Genomic DNA, 18,307 nt, shown 5'->3' with positions numbered 1-18,307 from the left:
TCCAACAATAACTACAGTTTTCAACAGCTCAAGGTGCACACCTTGGACTTGAAGGAATTTCACTGTCCTTTTTAAAAGGCAATTTCTTTAGTTGAACTGTAGTCTCACCTCCCTTATTGGATCCCAAATTTCCTTTTCAAGTGTGCATCTTAAGAGATCAGTGGACTAGCCCTTGTTGATATAATCTTAGCCACACAATAAAAGCATGGTCATCAGAGGAAAAGATTACCTTTAATGTATAAGAATAATGACTCAAGAAATCAGTAAAATAATTCTTTTGCCCATAAAAGTAAACCAAGATTACAGCTGTCTTAACTCCTCTTTTGGAACAAAGATGTTTGGTGTTGAAGAAAGAGGAAAAAATAGTAAAAAGAGTAAATTTTTTAGCAGTAACAAAAATTCAAAAAACACATGTGTGCACAACTATTTTAGAAGGAGAAAAATGGTAAGAAAGGAGCTTTATTTTTTTTTAATTTTTTTAATGTTTATTTATTTTTGAGACAGAGAGAGACAGAGTGCAAGTGGGGGAGGGGCAGAGAGAGAGGGAGACACAGACTCTGAAACAGGCTCCAGGCTCTGAGCTGTCAGCACAGAGCCCGATGCGGGGCTCGAACCCACGGACTGCGAGATCATGACCTGAGCCAAAGTCGGACGCTCAACCGACTGAGCCACCCAGGCGCCCCAAGAAAGGAGCTTTAAAGAGTTAAGTCTATAAATGTGCTCTAGCAAATGTGCTACAAATGGTGTATGTGAAAATATAAATCACAGAGGCATTACCATGTTACCTGGGCTTCAGTCTGTCAGCAAAGTAGGCACTAGCTTACGAGATCCTCAGGGTTCCTTCAGATGAGAGGACCTTTCTTAGAAACCCAACTTTTTTAGCTTCCACCAATTTGGCACCCTTTTCAGAAACTCACATTTTGCTACCACCTCTTAAAAGGCTTAAAAAAAAAAAAACACCAAAATAATCACTATAGAAGTCAGACAGACTGTTACCTAGAATATCAGATTCATCCAAAACAGTTCACATACCTGATTAGCAATATTCCTCTGAGTAAAATTGGAAGTTCAGAAAGATATTTGATGGAACAGGTATTTTGGGTACTTGTGTCTGAGGCCACTTTAAACTTCACAATAACCCTCTAAGGGAAATAAAACTCCTATTAAGGCCTTAATTAAGTTAAAAAGAACTCTAACAGGAAAACATAAAAGCCACACAGCCACTGCTGACTCCAGGCATCGAGACCTATAAAAGAATATCTAAGAAGCAGAGATGGGGCTGGAACATTCAAGGATGCATGAATCTAAATTTCTGTTTCACCCTGCATTGTCCAGCCACCATATTGGCACAAGACTAAAGACTCTAGAACGTTATGTAGCATTAATCATTGAACAACATGCCTTGCATACGGCATGGTGTGGATTTTTTCTCCTAGACCTAGAAGCCTGATCATTACGGAAGATTATATATGGGAGGCATACATCAGGTCAATGCCCACAGGTCAGAAAGGAAGAAGTTTCAAAACTAAACAAACTTCCAGTTATAAGATGATTAAATTCTGGGAATCTAATGTACAGTATGGTGATTACGGTTAGTAATTCTGTATTGTATACTTGCAAGTTGCCAAAAGAGTAGCTCTTGAATGTTCTGAACACACACACACACACACACACACACACACATACACAATGGCAATTATGTGAGGTGGTGAAGGTACTGGCCAAGGCTATTATGGTAATCATTTTATGATACAGAAGTGTATCAGATCAACACGTTGTATACCTTAAATTTATGCAAGGTTATATGTCAATTATATCTCAAGAAAGCAGGGGAAAAGTTAATGGAATGTATGTTAACATGGTCCGAGAAACATGTACCATGCAGAAAACACATATATCCAACCATCACTTAAACTTCTGACCTCCTTTTCCTCCAATTCCTTAAGGATAATCAACAAAACACATTTTCAAAAATTGATGGCATATTGAAGAACCACACTTGCGCAGAACGTGCCCTCCGCCTCCAGAGTGTGTGTGTACTCAAAGGCAGAAGAGGGGGAGGTGGTGGGGGAGAACGGAGGGGCGGGATGTGAACTCTGGTTGTGATGAGGGCCAGACACCTGACGTGTTCCCCATTTAGCCTTCCAACTGACGGATCAAATGAGAAACTGTTTTGCTCTGTTTCAGAACTGATTGACATTTTAATTATTCTACAGCTGGAAGTGTTAATCACAGCAGAGAATGAGGGAATAATTCCCAGCTGGTAAAATTTCACACAATACCTTGGCAGGCACCAACATGCAGATAGTTTAAGTCATTTGTTAAAGAAAAAAAAATCAATATTTAAAATCCCTTCACAAATTAAACCAGCAACAGTAGGTCTGCACTTACAAAGCTCCTTAGGTATGATCTGCACTTCTTAGTTTTGACTGTCAGAGAGTCAAAACATTTTGTGATTCTGAGGAAATTACAAATTTAAATATAACTAGTGTGAATAGTGTGAGATGGTTAAAAGGAATTAAGGTAATAAATTAGTTGTGTTGATAAAATATAAACTTTATTGCCCTTCAAACTTGTGCTATTTTTATCAATAGAAGCCTCTCTCTTAGAAAGTCCATGTTGTCTTTTAATGATTAAATATCTCAAAGACATGTTTAATTCAGAGAAACATTTGTTTAAGTTAGTTCTTTACATACTTATCTGATCAGAGGAATCACCTAGCACATTATTACAAACTCTCCTGGAGCTTCTGATTTGATAGCTCTGGAATGAACCCTGGGAATCTGCATTATCAAGAAGGACCCTGAGTGATGCTTAAATCAGACTTTTTTGGAAAATACTGGAATGCATATATGGATTTTTAAATTAAACACTATTTACTTCTATTTTCATATATAGAAAAATCTGTTTTTTCTCAAGTAATAAAAGATAGTGACAACTTCCAAAGCTAATTAAAATACAAAATTTCTGCCTATTTGTTTAAGTGAGAAAAAATCAACGTGAAATTTTTTCCATCATATTCTAATAAAAATTCAAGTTTTGACATGTAATAAAACTTTTGACAGTCAAATGTTTTTCAGTTTTTCACTTAGCTGTAAATGCTGAGAATGTGAATGTGCTTTCCTTTTAACAAAAGGAAAAGTTTTCAACAGAAAACACATTCTAAGAGGAATACTATTGACTTAGATATTAACATTTTGCCTTCAAAGCAAGTTTTTCTCTAGATTTTCCTTAATCTGTATGAAAGTGTCAAGCTTCAAAAATAATTATAAAGATGTTTTGAATCCATATGAAACAGCAACAGAGGTATGCCAGTGTCCCTGATTAATTAGGGAAAGTCTTGAAGAAAAGGACTGAACTGTCCAACATTTAATTCTATATAGAGTGTTACTGTGCACCAGGTTTTGTTCTAACTAAAAAGGCAACCTCAAGGTAGCTATTATTATTATCATCATCATTATAATTCCCATTTTACAGACGTGGAGATAGAAATATAGTGAAAATAAGGAATTTACCCAAGATCACACATTTATTAAATTATTAATTAGCAGATCTGGAAATCGAACCTATGAGGTCTGGCCAATTTAAAAAAGAAAGCTGGATCTTTATCTCTCTGATATACTGCTCCTTCACTTTTTATCCTTCTCCTAAATATATTAATAAAATATAACAACCAAGTTGGTATCCCTCATAATCCAACAGACTTTTTTCCCAATTCAGGAATAAAAAAATCTAGAAATATTGAAAGCTCTCTGGCACGGCTGTGGGGCCCTGACATTATCAGAGGTTGTCCGTGACGTTCAGCAAGTTGTTGCTGCTGCCGTAGCTGCTGGTTTTAAACCTAGGGAAGTAAGGAAAGCATGGCATGACAGCAAATAGAACTGACTTCCAGAACTAAAGGTTTAGGAAGATATTCTCAGGAAATCTTTGAGTTGTAAAACAAATGAATCTGTCTGGGTTACTTTTCAGAGATCTCTTTAATAAACTGAGGAAGCAGAGACTAGATTGGTGGTGATCCCAATACATGAAAAGGATCACCTTTCCTTTCCACACCCATTCTGCCTTTCCCATTCCTTTGCTTCGGCTTTTAGTTGTAATAAAAATGAAATGGCTTCTTATTCTGTCATCTGATTTACAGGGGAAAAAATGATTTTAAAAAATTAACTTCGCTCTTTCTCTAAGACTTAGGTTGTTTTATTTTAACAAAGAAGTAAATCCAGCCTACTTTTATTTTTATTTATTTATTTTTGTTATATAACTTATTGTCAAGTTAGCTAACATACAGTGTATACAGTGTGCTCTTGGCTTGGGGGGTAGACCCCGTGACTCATCGTTTACATACAACACCAGTGTTCATCCCAGTAAGTGCCCTCCTCAATGCCCATCATCCATTTTCCCCTCTCCCCTGCGCTCCCATCAACCCTCAATCGTTCTCTGTATTTAATCTCTTATGGTTTGCCTCCCTCTCTGAAACTATTCTTTCCCCTCCCCATGGTCTTCTGTTAAGTTTCTCAAGTTCCACAAATGAGTGAAAACATATGATATCTGTCTTCCTCTGATTGATTTATTTCACTTAGCATAATCCCCTCCAGTTCCATCCACATTGTTGCAAATGGCAGGATTTCTTACTTTTGGAATAAGAAAACAGTTCTCTATGGATGTTGTGCACTCTGCTTTTTGTTGTTGTTAAGAATACTGAAGCAAATTGCCTCTGCTCTAGATTGTGAAGCTCTTAGGCCTTTGGGTTGCTGATTTACAAGCTTGATGTCAACATGCTGTATCTTTTTATGTTCCAGTTTATAATGCAGTTATGCAAGCCTCTTAAGCTATTAAGACATCATCACTGACGTTGCAATTTGTGTATATGTTTTATACCTCATTAAATTCTCATCTTTCTAGCTCACAGCAACAGGCTTCTGGCATAGGCTACGGCATAATCTCATAACATAATAAAAAATGTAAAATCATCACAGAGAAAGTTGATGGTTGAAATCTTTACCCCCAATAAATTGATTTATTGGAAATAATGGCTTTATACTCAAACAGAAATTTGTCTCTGGCACTGTTCAGGTAATTTCTAAAAGCAGAAGTTTAGCATCTTTGTCAGTAAATCTTTGGGGGTTTTTAAAGCTGTATAAATGGACATAGAATAACAATATGGGCTCTTTCTCTACAAAATGATAAAGTTTTAAATTCCCTAATAAGTGGATAAATTTGTAATTGATGCTACCTTCTCAATTCTGCAGTTTGTAATTCAGGAAGGCAATTTTTCCTTCTCAATCTTATGATGTTATCATGAGGAAATGTCTCATATGATTCCAGACACTAATGATTGTTTGGAATTTTCCCTGACCTGGTGATTAATTCCAACTCCTGACTCAGTGCCTCAGACCCAGCGGGAGGCCAAGAAGGATCTGTTTGCTGAAAATAACCAATTCATTTAACTGAATTACCTGTTACCTAAAATAAAAAAGCACTGTCCAAAGTCCACAGGAGGAAAGAACAATTAAGAAATAAAGAGATTCATTAGTTGTCCCTGTACGTTCATATTTAAAAAGCTATTCATCTGTGTGTGTGTGTGTTTGTGTATGTTATACGTATATATATATACACACATATATACATACACGTGTTTATTTAAAGAAAAGTAATCTTGCAAAACATCTATGGAGCCTGGATTCTTCATATGAAGTGGAAAAAGTTGAGTTCTCATAATTAAAAAGTTGAAATAATGAACCTCTTTTCACAGATAAAAATATTAGTATTGATAATAGACATATAAAGTGAATTTCATTATAATCTCTTATGTTTTTCCAATTTGGCTATCAACTGACAAATGTTTGTCTTAACACTTTGACCTTGTAGTTCCTTCTTCCAACTACGACAATCATTTTTAGTATATTCAGAGTAAGAAAACTTTGTAAGATACTAGCTACAGCTTATATATATATATATAATATTATATATCTTAATCATAAAAATCTAATAGGCCTGCAGAAATGGGTTTACCTAATTCACATCTGCCTCACAATACTGACTCGATCTTCAGAGCAGTGAGCAGAGGAGAGAACTAAAGGAAATTTTTCTTAAGAGGTCTAAAACCATACTCTGAGAGTCTCACTCCCCAATCTATCTTGCTCCGTGCATACATAGATTACAGTAAATAAAATATGGGGTAAATAAATGATAGAGGATGTCAACAAAATAGTAACATTTGGCAAAGAATAAATCAATAGCAAGACTAAACATTTGGCAAAGAATAAATGTCAACGTCAGATAAAAAGATTAGATTTGGGACAAAGAGAGAAAAGACAAAAATAAGGTATTCTTTGCAGAATAGTTCTTCATGAAAAATGCTTTTCTCATTTATTTTTCTTTTCTGTTCCTCCTAACCCAGATTTAGTTTCCGACAAGGCAGGCTTAATCGCTGAGTGCCTGGTACCTAGTACAATGTCAAGGACACAATGGTCAATCAATAGACATTTGCAAAATTAAAAATGCAATCTGCATTATGGCAAGGAAGAGTCTATTGCCAAAAAATTTTGCCTTTTAGAAGTTGATCAGACAGGCAACACTGCTGGCACTAGAGTCTCATTTACCCATAAATCCTATGGAATTTATTTTAACGCGATGTCACGAGTGTTTATTTGTAGGGGAAAATTTGATTCACACATCTGATTTATTTCTGCTTTGATAATCAGGGCTATTTTTGAAGGTCACAAAAGCCAAAGAGGATTTTTTAAATATTCCACTTATAAACTATTTAAAGCCTCATTTTTATTATAAACTGGCACAATCTTTTTCTTAGCCTAAGCAATTTTACTATACACATTACGTGCTTTTTCTGAAAGAGATCTGCACTCTGAACTTCACGTTTTTTTGTTTGTTTTTCTGTTATCTGGTATACAGAGAGTAAATATGACACAGAACGCAGGCACCCACAGGCATGAGCCTGACAAGACTTGGCATATGGATCTCAGACACAGTCATGATTGAAGGATAATACCATTCTTCCATTCTTTTTTGAACTCTAGATCATCCAAGCTGCTGCTATTTGTATAGCTATGCCATACATCATCTCATAAGGCACGAGTTAATGTACTCTTAAAATATTGTGTTACACAGTAATAATTACATGCACAGAAATCACTGCAAATTGAATCACCTCCTAACTTTAGGGAGAACATCGGGAATCATAGGACTGAAATGCCAATATGTACAAGTCTACCGCTTATAGTTTTCATCTTGGACCACGTGCAAATGAAGTAGATGTCATGAGCAAAATAGATATGAGTACTTCATGTTCTGGAGAGAGAGTAACAACACATCTTCTGGAATGATTTTTGGTAATAAAAGAACTGAGGAATTCGGCAATCGACATCTGGCGAAAGTGATGAGGGAGAAAGAGCTACCCAGGGGTATGTTTTATTTCTGAGGGAGCGTTTGGAGAAGGAGGGTGAGTAGTATGTGCTCACATTTCTCAAGGGTTGGGTGTGTTGTTGATTGTTTGAACATGAACAGGAACGACCACTTAGGGTCAAACTAGTAAGCCCCCCGTGGGTCAAGAGAAACTACTGACGTGCTGTTCTGCACTCAGTTTCCCCAAGTGCAGTATAAGTGGAGGAAGTGATCTCCTAACAAGACAGGCACTGAATTTTCTAGAAATGAAACAAAAGATGAGAGTAAAACCAGAGGAAAGTAGATTCACCTGTGCGTGTCCTCGAGTATTCAGTTAAAAATACTTAAAGTCCCCTGTATTGAAGTTAGAACTGCTCCCAGATGTTGGGGCAGAACTGACCCCATAGTTGGGATGGGTGTAAGGAAAGGATGCTTGAGATAGAGAGGAGTCCAGATGACTATTAGCTTCCCTCTCAACTGCTTTCTTTACTTCCTGTTTGGATTTTGGACTGGTTCCTAGCACTTCCTTTAGATTGTGTCTTAATTCTAAAGCTAATAGCATGTTTAAAATGCATAGGGCAACTTGGTATAATGAGTATGCTCAGCCCCTTTAAAAGGAAAAAAAAATGTAGATCTCCAAGATTTTATCCAGAGGTCCTCATTTTATGGGGGGAAAAAAAGACTTGATAGATGACTAAAGAAATGCTAATATTGGGATGCTACTACTTCTGAATGGTTTATCAGAATTCTGGCACCCTTAGGAAATAAAAAAAAGAATAGATCTTTCAGTAAATATTTCTTGAGGGCACAAAAGTGTTCTAGACACTGAAATAGAGTAGTGAGCAAAGAAGCATGCTTCCTAACCTCAGGAAACTCACAATCCAGCAGGGAAGATAAACAAATAAAGAGGCATTTGTTTGAGAGGGGAAAGGCCAAGTTCTATGGAAGCACATATCCAGGCACCTTGCCTGCAGAAAGAGTCCTGGTTGACCAAGGTGATGAAAGAGGCACAAGGAGAGGAGAGGAGGCAGTGAAGAGTATTTGAGACAGAAATGACATTATGTGCTGAGGCCTAGAAGCAAGAGTCAGGCTGATACCCAGGAAGAGCTGAAAATTCAGCCCACCTAAAATTCAGAGCACTGAACACATTGGGTGAGTACTGGAGGTAAGGGTCCAGAGGGGTGGGACCAAGTCACATTCTAATATAAGAGCTGGGATGGGGTCTAGGCATCTTCATTTTCTAAAGCCAATTTTAAAAGTTAAGAGTTGGGAATCTATTCTCAACAAGCTCAGTTTAAGCCATGAAATTCAGTTCTTTTAGTAGCAGCTTACAGTTAGCTTCCTTTACCCTCACTACATGGCTATTTGGGGCTTAGTGGGGGGACTCAAGGAGAGTAAGATCCTAGATGGTCTTTCAGCCACTGTGAAACTGGGCTGGGAAACTGGGAACACTGTGTTGTGTTCCCATGACAAGACACCTTAGGCCATATATCCCCCAGTTCCACCGCCATCATTTTAGTAAGAATCCTCAAGCTGGTGGTGATGCGTATACTTATAGGACCACTTTTGTGAAGCACTGGTTTACACATTTGAAACAGGTTACAGATACATTTTGCCTTTAAAAGGAATGCTTATTTTTTAGAAACTTCGTTTTTCATATATTATATTTAGCATTTTAAAATGCTGATTGAAAAAAAATAAATATAGGATATTGAAATGTTAAGATTTTCTTCCTCTATCCCTAAAGAGACTTCCTCTCTCTGAAAGAAAATTACTTATTTTGGGGGCTTTCAATTTAAGGGATTGCTTTAGGAATATCATTAAAATATTTAGCAAACATTTTCAGTAATACATTTTTAAAATATCTGTTATTACTCTTTTCCAAATTTCTTTCCATGATAGTGGAAATACTTAATCCACGCAGGGGATTAATTTCATGTAAACTTTTATGTCTTAAAGCTGAATTCATTTTTTTCACTGGCATTGAACACAACACCATCTGCAAGCCATTAAAAGGAAATTCCTTTGGAAAGCACTATAGTTTGAGTCTACTGAATGATCTTCACTTGGAATAAAGTCATTCATATGTTTCATGATGTTCAAAAGCAGTTATGATCTAAATTAATATGAATAAATTTTATTTTAGTCAATATATTCTAAATCAGGTCTCGCAAATTCTTTTTGTAATACTTGCTGTGTTCTTAAAAGTCTACGGATATTAATTTTATATTAAAATTGTCATTATTTTAAAAAGACACTCTAAAATAGTAAAAGAATTCTTTGCAAAAAAAATTGTCCCTCATGACACCAGCTAGAAAATAATTCTGTATAACATCCAATCATTTTGTACAATAAAATATAGCGTACATAGCTATTCAGAGACTTAAGAAGGAGCACATGTAACAAATCCTGTTTTCCCATACATTTCAAAACTAATTTCAGAGCTGTGTAGATTATAAAAACATATACATACATTTATATACATATAAATATGCCCCTAGAATATGTTAAAAGCTACTTATACATTCATGTAGCCTGTGTAAAATTAATACTCTTAAAAATAAAACAATAGATGTGCCAGGGAGGCTCAGTTGGTTGAGCTCTTGATCTCAGCTCTGGTCTTGATCTCAGGGTTGTGAGTTCAAGTCCCATGCTGAGCTCCGTACTGGGTGTGGAGCCTACTTAAGAAAATAATAATAAAAAATAAAAATAAAATCTTTGAAAACATTAAATTTTAAAAATGTATTCAACTTTTATGAATCTTTTTTCCTAAACAAAAAATAGTGCTAAAGTAAATGAGTTGTTTGAGTGAATCCTTTTTTTTAATTTTTTTTAACGTTTATTTATTTTTGAGAAACAGACAGATCATGAGTGGGAGAGGAGCAAAGAGAGAGGAAGACACAGAATCCAAAGTAGGTTCCAGGTTCTGAGCTGTCAGCACAGAGCCCAATGTGGGGCTTGATCCCACGAACTGTGAGATCATGACCTGAGCTGAAGTCGGATGCTTAACCAACTGAGACACCCAGGCACCCCAATGTATCTTTTTTTAATCTCATATTAAAATCTTTGTAAACTTAACAGAAGACCATGGGGTAAGGGAAGGGGAAAAAATAGTTACAAACAGAGAGGGAAGGAGGCAAACCATAAGAGATTCTTAAATACAGAGAACAAACTGAGGATGGATGGGGTATTGGGGGAAGGGGAAAATGGGTAATGAGCATTGAGGAGAGCACTTGTTGGGATGACTACTGGGTGTTGTATGTAAGCGATGAACCACGGGACTCTACCCCAAAAACTAAGAGCGCACTTTACACACCATGTTACCCAGGTTGACAATAAATTATATTAAAAAAAAATCTTTGCCTAGAATCTTGCTTGTATATGAATTTGTCCCTCTGTCTTCATCTACCAACTGGAAATAAGCATGAAAATAATACAAAGACTTAAGAAGAAAATGAATTTTATATCCCTTTGCCCCTCCCCAGCTTGTGCCCTCTCTCTCTCTCTCTCTCTCTCTCTCTGAAAATAAATAAATAAACTTTTAAAATTTTTCAAAAATAAATAAATAAAAATAAAAGTAATTTGGAGTCCTTTTCAACCATATAGTAGTGTCTTGATAGGTGCAGATGTGGGGAGGAATGTTGCCCCACCAATCCTGAATAGCAAATAGAGAATATATATATATATATAATCACCCATTATGAAAAATTAAAAATCCTTATAACCCTTCTACCATGGACCAATATTGATTAATTTTTTAAAAATAAGTGTTTGATTTTTACTTTTTATTATGGAAAGTTTTGGAAGCCCTAGTTTGCATATTTACAGTTATTGACCTAAAGTGATTTTTCTTGCATTTATTTATTTATTTACTTACTTACTTACTTATTTATTTTTTATTTTTTTAATGTTAATTTATTTTTGAGAGAGAGAGAACGAGCATAAGCAGGGGAAGGGCAGAAAGAGGGAGACAGAGGATCCGAAGTGGACTCTGCTGATACCCTGATATGGGGCTCAAACTCACAAACCGTGAGATCATGACCTGAGCCAAAGTTGGATTCTTAACTTATTGAGCCATCCAGGTGCCCCTATTGTATATTTTTAAACAGCACTAAGTGACTGTTTTCAAAGTGAAGGAGTTTTCCTGCAGCTGCAATCTCCCTACCCAAGTTACACAAACTGAGGGAAAAAAAAAAAAAGAATAGCTTTAACTTTCCCTTCTCTCTATTAATTTTCAGGATGTCCCCAATTTACTGATATATAGAATAACCGATTTATTCAATAAATAACTATTGACTGTTGACTGCAGGCTAAGAAATATGCTACACACTAAAGATGTACAGTTAAATAAGACACTGGTCTTCAGGTCTTAAGTCTACTGGGAGACTCAGACCTTTGAATAAACAATGGTACCACAAGGTGGGAAGTACTATCATGGAGATAAGGTCTGGGCATTGAGGCTAGAGCAAGGAGCCATATCCCCTCTGCCAGACTGGAGTAGGTGTAAATATTGGATGTAAATATTGGGGGATGGGAGTTCTCCTGATAAAAGATGCATACCTCAAGTCTTCAAACTGGAGTTGGAATTTTTCAGACAAACAAGAAAAGGGCAAATAAATTTTGGATAGCCTGACAAATCCAATTTAGGAACAAACCTTTCACCCTGCAGTCACCTGCATGTATTCACACCTTCACATATTTATTCTTCCCTTCGTTCAACTGATGATTTTACACATTTTTAGAGGCAAGGCTAGGAAAGAGACTAAGAGATGATAAGATAAATAACTGTAAAACATGTAAGTGTTATAAAGATTTTTATAGTAAGGACATTCATTTGTTTATTCAGCTATGGCTCAGGAAATGTGCAGGCACCAGAAATAAGATGGTAAGTATCATCCAGACCTCAAGGAACAGGAGAAACACATTTTAAATAGTCCCATAAAATAAATGTGATAATTTCATCTAACTCTATCCAAAGGAGAAAAAACTGAAATTTCTATGATGGCAAAAAATGCTCCATGGAGGAATAATTGGCAATTGTTAAATTAATTGAAGAGGCCATTAGGCTGAGGTCGATCTAATGCTGTGGCACCTGTATAAGCAAACCAAACTCTAGGCCTGTAAATGCTTCCAGGTTACACAACAGAAACGTAAGAGGGACACCAATCACAAATAGCCAGCTAGGCTTTAAGTTATAGCCAAACAAATAATTTCTTTTCTTTGTTTCTGTACTTTCTCTATATAAGCCTTTCCCCTGGCTGTTGGTATATAAGTCTTTCTCCTGCTCCTATTACTTCCAGTTTGGCAGATTCAAATCAATTTTTTTCCCAAACAAACTCTTGAAAAGTTTTTAATATGCCTCAGTTTATCTTTTAACCCCATAAAGATTTTGAAAAATAAGTTTGCATTCACTATTTAAGTAAGACAGGACAGAAGAAGGTGATATGCTTGACGTCTTCAGTCAAATGCACAGGACTGAATCAATTTCCACACTAGTTCTAAAATCATAGAAGGTTCATTACTCTCTCAGAGTCTTAGTTTTATTATATTGTCAAATGGGGATAATACTAGTACCTGCCTCACAGGGTAGTTGTGAGGTAAAATGAACAAATAGATGTAAAGTGCTCAGAACAGTGCCTGGCTCAGCTGGCCCTTAAATAATGTTGGCTATTTATTCCTGTCCTCTTCTTCTTCTAACCTTATTCAGCTAGTCAGAGCACTGACCATTCAGAAGGAATGCATCAGCAAAAACCCAGAGGAATGAATTGACCAGCATGCCAGTCTGATGAAGGAACAGCACATGATCAAGTACCCATCCAGTTCACCCATCAGCCAGTCAACAAATACTAAATGCTTATTTTATATCAAGCACAATCTTGGGTGTATAACATGTTCTAGGGGCTATGACTGAGAAACGAACACATTACAGAGAGAACCAAATAAATGAGTGGCTACCTAGTTAGAAGTTTGCAGTGAAAGGCCTCATGGAAGAGCTCACATGTAAGCCCTCCTAACAGAGGAGTTGAGAGCTCAGCCAGTTAGGTGTCTATACTGGGAATTAAAAGCCCTCCCAGGCACCTTAGTTCAAAGGTGTGAAGTGTAACTTTGGTGCATGGATCTTGAAGAAGCTTTGCATTAATGTAGAGGAAAAAAAAAACATCCCTTGTCTTGACACATGAAGAGCAATATAAGAAGTCAATACCATATTATCTAAAGATAACAAATTCTGGAAGCCTAGAGGTCACGTTAATAGGGTAATGGAATGCCCTGACTATAGGTAATTTTTCCCTGTTATGAGAAGTAAAGACCTGCATTAGGTGGATTTTTATACACCAAGGATTGAAATCCATCTTCTGAAATAAAACAGCTACATATAGAATTTTCAAGAAAAGGCAAAATATTGCTAACATATCAAGTGATCTTCACCAATCTTAGGATCCTTTTACAAGCAGGTTACATAAAGTCCAGGAATGCTGAATCAAATTGTAAATTTTACTTCTAAATACATCTCCTAGTGTGTCCTCACAATAAACATATTTAATTCTATCTAAAAAATTATGCATAAAGTCCTAAATTGGCCATCACATGTATCTCTGTAGATACTATCCTTTTTTGAGAATCTTATTCTAGCCAACAGTCAAGTTCCTGAAAACAGTGGGGCAAGTGAAATGTGGATTCTGATTTGTATCACATACATAAAACAACAGCTCTTTATGATAAATTTACATAACCAGGAACCAAAAGGTAAGAACGATTACATTCTAAGAAAGATTACTCAAGCCATGCTTTGAAAGAAGAGTTCAAAACAACTGAGACAAAAACTAAAAAGCCATTTAAAATAGAAACACGGGGTGGTTTTTCCCCCAAGTTTTTATTGAAGCGTGTGGCTGCCCTTTGAGCCTTGAAGGAGCTTACATATCCCCTTCCATCTCACCCACATTTCTTGGCCCCTTTTTCTTTTCTGACCCTCTGCTGAGTTGGAATTTTCTGTCAGTTGCAACTTAAGTGTGGAGTTGCCATTGCCAGGGTTAGAAGCAAGGAAGTGGGAAGATGGCGGCCTCATTGTAGTGTTGGCTGATTTGACCTCTGGGAAAATGGAAGGCCTGAATCACCCCTGGCTTTGAAATCACCCCACTCAACTTTACCATTCCAACAACAGCAGTTAAAGGAAGTTTGTCATTATCCACCTCTTTTCTCCACTGTGGTGCAGCAAATATTAGAAGCATCAGAGACAAAATTCAGACCAGTAATAAATTAACTAGGCTCTCACTACAAAGAAAAATAAGATAATAAATAGGAAATAAATGGCTGAAAGGGTTTTCTCAAGCATTAGAAATCCAAGAAGGCAGAATGCACAAAAGAAGAACATAAAGAAGAGAGATACAAAGAATAAATGCGAGGCACCATGGAGAGGTCTGTGAAATAGAGTCTTAAAAAAATACAAAGACGACCAAAGAAAGAATTAGCGTCATGAAGGACTCAGGGGAAAAAAAAAAAAAAGAACCAAATCAAAAAGGAAAGGAAAAGTATAAAATTCAAAGAGAGAAAGGGAACATTAAAAGATACTGAGCTTTCACGTGAGGCCACTGCACCAGAAAGCCCTGTCTTTCTGCCAAGACTTTGAAAACATAAAAAAAAAAAAAGCTCAAAATGTGTTGTCATTAGGCATCGGATTAAAGTTCCAGAAGCCTTTCAGTTACACATGCTTTTAAATATCATGATAAATTATGCATCTATGACACAGATTGGGATAGCTTGGCCTTCAAGTAATCAATAATTCAAAAACTATGAACATGAACCTCATCCAAATGGGGGTTTCAAAGTTGGATGCTGAAAGAAAGGTGTGACCAAAAAACTTTTCCCTTTCCCTCAGAGAAAAAGGAGTAGCTTTAGCTTGTATACACTTGTATACAAAACACTGAGATATTTCAGCTGAACATTTTGTGCTGAATGGTCAGATGAATTATTCATAATTTCCAAACCTTTCTTTTTTTTTTAATTGTAAATTTTCTATCAAGGCTCTAGAACCATTAGCTACATGACATCTCATAGATGATTTCCATTTCTTGGAACAACGACAGTGTGGATGTTGGGCCAACTCCTTAAAGAAAGGAGCAACAGTTTTTAATCCTAGCAACATCCAGGATATGACCAGACAATTTTTTCTAATATGAGGATATGTCAATGTAAAGAAAGCATGGTGACATTAGTAATTATTTTGCAGTCTCTATTTCTCCTCAAAATATTTTCTTACAGACTTAAACAGAGTTGAGCTGTTGCCAAGTGATATACAAGGCAATTGCTACATTTATGTGAGATGTTGTATAGACTTGAAAGCTGACATGTGAAATTGCTTCTAATTGAAGAACCGCAAGTTGTAGTTTAAATAATAAAGCTTTTCCATGCACAAACTCCTTTCTTGGAAAGCTAGCAGAGTGAAGGCGTTTATTGCCCCCCCCCCCCAAATTAACCTCTGCTATCTTCTAGATGGCAATCTTCAAAATGTAATTTTAGGCTCAATTTTTTAGCCAATGGAATGGGAATCCTATCTTTAAAGATCTTTTTCTATTCACTCTTTAAAATCAAGTCACAGCCAGTAGCCTTATTTCAAAACCAATAGGGACGTTGTAAATCAGCCTAACAACGTGTTTGTTAAATATATGGACTAAACCAGTCTTTATTCCCTTACTTTCCCAAACATAAATCTCTCAGCTTAACTGCTTGAATACAGGTATGGTGATTTTCTCTATGTCTCAATTTGCAGCAGTTAAAATTCCATTTAACTAGGGCATTTTAGCTGCTTGGTATTATACTGCTGGAATTGCATTACAGAAATTATGTACTAAGTAAGGATGCAGTGATTAAAATTGATATTTGACTTAATTACAGGCTATAGTACATGGGTATTTGAATGTAACTTAATGGAAAACAAGATGCTTTATTTGTAGTGATTTTCAAAGCTTTTATCTTTGCAGACAACTCCCTTGTTAGTGGTTGTTGGGTCAAGTCTCAAGCTACTGACTCTCTTCAGAAGGAATATGAAAGAATGTACAAGAATATGAAGTTAATGATGTAGTTATCCAGCTAAATACATTAAATGTTTAATATATTCCCTTCTAAGCAGCAGCTTTCTCAATTAATCATCTTAATTCTATCACACTTAACTTATAAAGTAAGCATTTAGTCAGCTGACACATTTTCATGGCACTATATATCAAATAGCAAATCTGGTATGTAAAATATGAAACTAATAAAGAAAAAAAAACTGGAAAGGCCACAACCACATGAAGGAAAACCATATTCCCATAACTTATTTGAAATTCAACTGACAAGTATACCTAGAAGTCATTCGAAAGGGTCTGGTTTTAGGGGTACAATTATTTATCTCCTTAATCATTTTTCTTTTCCTCTTCTTGCAAAACATTTCAAAGTAATGTTTTAAATTAAAAAAAAATTTTAATGTTTATTTATTTTTGAGAGACAGAGACAGAGCACAAGTGGGGAGGAGCAGAGAGGGAGACACAGAATCTGAAGCAGGCTCCAGGCTCTGAGCTGTCAGCACAGAGCCCAACGTGGGCATAAATTCACCAACTGCAAGGTCATGACCTGAAGTGTAGTCAGGCACTTAACTGAGCCACCCAGGCGCCCCTCAAAGTAGGGTTTTGTGTTTAAAATATTTTAAAGGAATAGGTCACTATTAACAGTAATTTAGTTTATAGTTTCAAATTCTGCTCCTCCACTAAATATGTATACATTCTAGTTATCCTAATTTTTGGAGCACTGAGCAATAATATGGATTTATCTACATATACCCAAAACATTTGATTTAAATTGATAATATAACTCTAACAAATTTGAAAGAACTGAACTGGCTTTAATATACGGAAAAACATAAAAACAGAAACAGGAAGAGGCAACTTCACTCAATAGGGGTTCTGGTTCAAATGGAACTTCACTCTGGAAGTATATTCAACTTCACTTTTCTATGAATCAACTTATTCAGCAACCTCAACTAGAAAAATACACCTGAGAAAGTATCTGAAGAATCTAAACAGATGTTACAAAGTTGAGTGACCACTTGATGATCCCATTTACTCTGATTTCATACAGAGTTCTCATAAGCTTAATTACCTGGTCTGTCAGACTTAGTATATTAGAAAGGGTAAAGACAAAAGAGTAGAAAAGGAGAAGATAAGAGGTATGGTCAAGGATTGATTTATTTAGCATCAAGAAAGGATAGCAATGGACTTGACATTGAGAGAGGAAAAAATTAATTCAAAAAGATTTGCCACTTCCAAACTGTGACTTTGGTCAATGTACTTAAGCTCTCAGTGTCCTCATTTTATCCCATAGATACCTCATATTACTTTATAGGATTGCTAAAGATTAAATGGACTAACATGTAAAGCACTTGGAACAGAGCACTATGCCCAGAGCATACTGAGTACTCACTAAGTTATTAGTTATAAAATGTCTGAGTCTCAGGCTACCCAAATTAGAGGCAAGTAGCTCTGTTTGCCCCAGTAATCCAAAGGGCATCCATTTTCCTCACTGTTGTCATCAATATACCGGGCCAGTATAATATTATATAGAATGTCCAGATGATCAAGATGTAGAATGTCCAGATGATCAAGATCTCTTCAGACTATACTGTGACAGAGAGCAGGACAATTAACACAGACCTGAGGCAAGATCAAGAATATGTAATGCTGTTCTTTAAATGTGAATGTAAACTGCTTCTGAAACAGAAGTTTCTTATGGGGATTGAAAGCATGTATTGATAGGATGAATAGGTACATATCCACTGGCACAGGCTGTGTCGATTTGTCTAGTAAAGATCTGCACCCTACACAGCAGCTATAATTGGAGCTACCAATGTCTACCATTATCTACCATAGGATCTGGGGTG

The sequence above is a fragment of the Acinonyx jubatus genome, chromosome C2, assembly GCF_027475565.1.
Source record: "Acinonyx jubatus isolate Ajub_Pintada_27869175 chromosome C2, VMU_Ajub_asm_v1.0, whole genome shotgun sequence".
NCBI classification, from domain to species: domain Eukaryota; kingdom Metazoa; phylum Chordata; class Mammalia; order Carnivora; family Felidae; genus Acinonyx; species Acinonyx jubatus.
This window is presented reverse-complemented; position numbering follows the sequence as displayed.